Source organism: Ptychodera flava, chromosome 5 (genome assembly GCF_041260155.1).
Source record: "Ptychodera flava strain L36383 chromosome 5, AS_Pfla_20210202, whole genome shotgun sequence".
Lineage (NCBI taxonomy): Eukaryota > Metazoa > Hemichordata > Enteropneusta > Ptychoderidae > Ptychodera > Ptychodera flava.
This window is the reverse complement of record NC_091932.1, coordinates 40937644-40943653: the sequence shown is the minus strand read 5'-3', so window position 1 is coordinate 40943653 and position 6010 is coordinate 40937644.

Sequence of the window (6010 nt, the reverse complement as noted above, 5' to 3'; positions counted from 1 at the left end):
CATAACATATCTCAAAGGCCACTAGCTGTAACTTGTGAACAATAACACTGCACTTTACATGTATAGACTCTACGTTAACAAGCTAAATAGTGGGTGTTTCAAGATGCTTTGGGGAGTAGAACAGAACTTGCAATTCACTTACAAACTAAATAGTGACAAAATCATTGAAGTTTACTGCTGTTGGCCCTTCAATAGTCTTAACGATTTCAAAACCTATAACACACACATAGACATGATTTTCATCAAGTTCTCTTTTTGACTTTATTTCTCAAAAATAGACTGATTTGACATAATGCAAATTGGTTCTTTAAATCTTCACTGGAGCGCAAAGGCCAAAGGACATTATAGTTGCACATGTCAAACAAAGATTATCCTTAGGATCCAAATATTGGCCTTGTTGCAAAATTGAGTCCTAGGTAGGTCTAACAAATTCACAACTCCAAACAGATCCCTTTGTTTTTACGAATGGTCAGTGAGGCTTTGTAAGCTACCAACACAGTCCATCTAGCGGTAGAGGGACTGTGCTACCAAACAATGGTAATAACCCACTAACTAACCTGTGAGGGCGCTGTACGTATTGTTACCACTCTTGCACCGATGTCTTTTACATTGACAAGTTTTTTGTTGTAATGAAAGGATAAGCTAATTTGTCGACCAAACAAAAAAAACAGAGTCCACGATATTTTTGATGTTTATTTCTCTTTATTTCTCAGAATACAGAATACAGAATAGGTTTTGTGTATCTTTTTACTTGAATAACGGTTTGATTAACCATTCAGCCCTCCAACAACACAAAATAAAAGTTCTAACACCAGATCTCTGTTCAGCATATAAGCTTATGTATGGCTTGTCTTTCTTCACAGAAACCCGTCATTTCCACTGTACTGGTGCCGTTTATAACATCCTATAGACTTACCAAAAGCTAGATGCTATTATAATAAAACATAATACTTGTACTCAGATTAGGCCTATAGTTAATGTAATCACGCGGAGAAAAAAAGTATCATATAATGATTCCCGTCTTTGCAGATTTATAATTTGATATGAACCCCTTGGATTGTGTTGCCCCCCCCGTTCATAATAATGAACGATCCCCGATACTTGATGAAACGATAGACACTTTTAACAAATTATCACTCTTTTTCAGTCCAGAAAAAACCTTCAAAGTCCCTCTCCCATTTTAACGACAAAGACGATCCTGGTCGTGGAGCTATAGGTCAAATCCTATCGCTATCGGAAGAGTGGGAGCTCTCGATTGAACTCAAGAAGTGTGGTGATACGATCAAATAAAAGCCCGCCAGAGGGCTCTGTTCAGAAATCCTCAGACTCGCATGGATGGGTCTCGTCACAGCTGTGAGTCAGTTCTCGTCCACAGGCGTACGTTTTGCGCTTTTACCCTCAAGGCCTCATCTGCCTCATGCTCTCATTGACTGAATTAGGTGTATAGAACATTAGGGCAGAAAGCACAAAACAAGTGCCTATGTAACTGTCCCATCCCCATTCTCTCGATTAAATGATATCTCATCTCCATGGAGCCGAATTCAGATAACCGCATCAAAACAAGCGATCCCCCAAACCTCTCCAAGTTTACCACACGCTTCTTCGAATATTGAAATAAAATACGAAATATCTCCTAGTGGCAGTTTTCTTCTAAATCTCAAAGACTATATTCTTTCACAGTGTACGACAATGTAAGAATGTTTTCTATATAAAGTGCAAGATTTTCCAATAAATTATGTGGGTTTACCGGATAAGCCTCCAGCAAAACACATGAGTCAGAAAACTGAGCCATTAAATCCATCTTACATTTACGGTAAATCACGTGCTCAGGTTTAAAACTGCCTGTCAACAAATACATGAAACGGGAATGCTCAAGCGAACATTTTCTCAATCCCACCCAATCTCACCCGAAAGGCAATTTCATCCATAATCGATACTTCTTGAAACAAATGTCAACGAAGGTCGCATTCCCAGAGGTTTTAGGTTACTGTGATACGAATGAACAAATCTTGGTACCATAGGTAACGCCGCTACTAAAACAAAATCTTTTGAATCAACCCTTTTGTCCTCGAGGGACGGTGGCAAGAAAGTTAGATCATATAATACTTATTCTGATGAATACGTTTATTGATTGAATATTTTCAAGTTCGTGTTATCTAGCGTTCACGCTCCATATTTCATTTATAACAAGATTAATACAACTTTTCCATGCAAAACTTCGCTTCTAAAGCGGCTTATGACGTCACACTTTACCCCTGGCAAGCAGGACACACAAACTTGTCTATAGACTTAATTACGTCAGATTGAAATAATCAAATTGCTGTAAAATTTGTCTCGAGTTCATATAGCGTGATTAGGGTGAAGGCATTTACTATAATAGGTTAGTTGGATCATGTAAGCCATTTGCACTGACGTAACTCCGGCTAGGGCAAACATTCAATGCGTAGCAAAAGACGGGCAACAACAGAACAGAATCAGTAGAAAACCTTTATTGAAACATAACGAATACGCCAAGCGACTGGTAAGATAATCTAGACACACTACAAAGGAGTACAAGGCTTTAATGTCTGATATTTTAACATATCGCCACTTGTATCATTAACGGTCTCTTGTTCCGCATGTTCATCTGTCCACCATTGATCTCGCTTACACATCTTGTCTGTAAATCAAAGGAAGTTGAATCAGGCTTCGTCCACTTTGTTGAGTTTGCAGTTTGCCGTGTTTATCATGTAAGTCATAGAGTTATGGCATGGCATCAACCATTTGATTTAAAATGTATGAAATTCACAACACGACTTATTTAAAGAAACAGTAACGCGCGCTAACATCGACTTTTTGAAGCGGTGCCAGATTTCTGCGATAGGCGTGATGCTTCGATTTCCAGTCAAATTCAATTACCCATACCTGTACGATACTGCTTACAAAAAGATGTTGAGCTCATCTCAAATTTCACGCCTCAAAACTCATCTACTTGTCACGTGACTGCTGATCGATATTATATCGACATGACAGGAAAGTTAGGTACATATTTACTGAGCAAAGAATTAACAAACATTGTCGGCTGCATATGTTTTATAGCTTCAACATTAACCCACATCTTCGCCTCACCACAATGTACCACGTGACCAGGTTAAGTGTTAATGCTGCAGATGTATAAATTGAGTTCGTTCAACGTGTTTGTCTGCCTCAGGCAATTTTTTGCCCCGTCAAACTAGACAAATTACACAAAGTGTGTCCATGATTAACCTCATTATTGAGGACTTCGCTGCATGCTTTTTCAAAGAATCTCATTTATATTATCATAGTTTTGTATAGCCCGGGTGAAACACTTGCGGCTTTGACAAAAGAATGGCTAATGTATTTGAAGTATGCAACTGTCCATCATTAAGGCAAATACATTCTTTGAGGCGGGTTTTATACCAGATTTTGCTGAACTTTTGTCGATTTGTTGCCCTGATAAGAAAAATTCTATAGAATCCCTCGGGCATGTGCAAAGTGAACAGCGACGCCTATCATGTGATCAGCAAAGGTGACAGCCAGTCAACTGGGGAGCTGGCTTAATAACAGGAATTGTACAGAGATGCGACCTGGCGTTTTACTGTTCAACAGATGTATCACTCTGGACTTGAGGTAAGTGAACCAGCGTTTTCAGTGCCTGTATTTATCTCGAAATGCACCAAACTATCAGTGGATTCACTCTTACGATCCCATTTCCACCATGTATACGGTCCAACCATCCTATTGAAAGCAATACGAACGTACCTTAGTGGTGAAGGGATTAAACTTGTGCTTCGATCAGAAATGTCGTAGAACACTGAACGAAATGCAAATATTTTGCATTCTTCGACAGACTAATTACATTCGCCATTCTTCGCAGGATATTCAGATGTCCTCCATGATTTATAGATATTAATGTGTACAACCAGCAAAATATTACCTGGAACCATTTATGATTTATTGATCGTTTCTATGATACAATGAGCTCAATGATTCTTCGTTGAGAAGTGAGATTAAAGTAAAGAACACTGATGCGTTTAATGTATTTGTTGATCACTATTTCTGCGTCTGAGCAGACGACTAAATTTAACGAGAAGATGCTGTTATATTTCGGTAATTGGATTAAGTAACATACCTTACACTTTCAAGTTTCCCCATTCACGTTTTGCTCATTAAAGTGTCGAGTTCAACGTTCAATCGGATTCACGAAATTTAGACTGTCGACCAATAATTGAAAACATCGACAAAAATTATTCTCCGTAAAATTACAATTGAGATCCAACGATATTTCCATGGTACAGTAGCGATTTTTTTTTACTGTCGTCCTTAAATTGTAGGTGATTTCGTATTATCGAGAATGTGTTTAGGGATGGGAGAGGGCAGCAAACTTGATATGGAAACATATGCATCTCGGTATGGTGTACGATGTTTTACTTGATCAAAAATTCCGGGAAATATTTCTCAGTAAAACCGCTCAACCTAAAATAACAGTGGCCTGACCCTTAAGTAAACTGTATATGAATAAGGATTCATGGACTGGTCATAATTACGCAGTAAAATTAAAAATTATTATCATGTTAAAATGTAATTTTGATACAAACATGCAAATCATATTTTCCTTTTAGAACTCTTTTATGCATGACGTCATCGTCTATCTTTTGATAAACATCACCTGACCTTAAGTGACCCTAGAGGATAAGATATTGACGTTATAACAAAACCAATGGCATACAATATAATTTCCACCTTTCGTGAAAGCAAGCTGCAAACTTCTCTGTCTAAAGAATGAACAAAACGCGTCCTTTCACATATACGAACATGAACTTAAATGCCAAAGGTGGACGCTTGTGACGAATGACAAATTACATTCAAAATATTTGGAATTAATCAGGCGTCGCCGTCATAAATTTCCCGATATCTCTGTAATTACTAGTAATGAATTAAAAAGTGCAAAACTGATTATTTCGCGTAAACCCTGATGATTTAAATCTGAATATTTGCAAAAAATACCCTCTTAGATCAGCAATAATATTGTAAATAAGGAAAAAATAAAAAATTGATTATTTGTTTGTTATGGTTTTAAAGTTGTTCAGCTTATCGGTAGATAGAGTTGCCTCAGCTTACAAGCGGAGGAAAGATATTTTGAACAAGCAAACATGTTTTCTACAGGTGCATCAGAAATAATAACTCGGCGGTGAAAGGTTTGAGACTCGGCTACGTTATCAAAGTTGATAATCTTTGACCCTGTACAGGCCTAAACTGAAGTGATAAATGATTCATAAGCGAAGAAGCATTGAGACATGTTAACGTTTTCCCTCGGCATCATCCAAAAACGTGATTAGAATTCCGACGTGAAGCTTTCACTCCAGACTCGGAATTTTCACTTCAATGGGCAAGTATCCGCTGTCAGAACATTTCCGCGGGGCAAAAGAATTCTCCTCTTGTTTTTTGTCACTTTGACTACATTGCAATTTTAGTCTTCAAATGAACAGGCAACAAGACTGCATGAATGCAATAAGCCACACAAAGATTTTATCAAAGAAACCTAGATAACCGATTAAAACTCGGACATAGTGAACGGAACTAGTTATCTGCAAATCACCTGACAGTGTGTAAAATGCACATAGTTTTCCTATTTCACGCTATGTTCAAAAATGAAATATGCATTTTCAGCTGATAATGAAATATTATTGTCTCTCTTTCACCCCTGGGGTTATTTATCTACAGATTGCCAAACTAGCCACTGCCGCAACCTTATATGTATGTACAGCACAACTACAGGAAATGCTACTTGATAACCTAACATTTGCAGATGCAGGGTGTAAACGCACATCTACCTTTGAAACATCACTTGATAAAATTAGAATATCAATGTGAATTTCCTATTCGGAAACAGTGCAAATTGCCAATCTTTGCTGATCTTGAATTCACCAGCTTTAAATTCCAAATGTTAGCTGTAATGTGACGAGCTTTGAAATGAAATTAAACAACGGTACCGTCTACAAATGCGAGC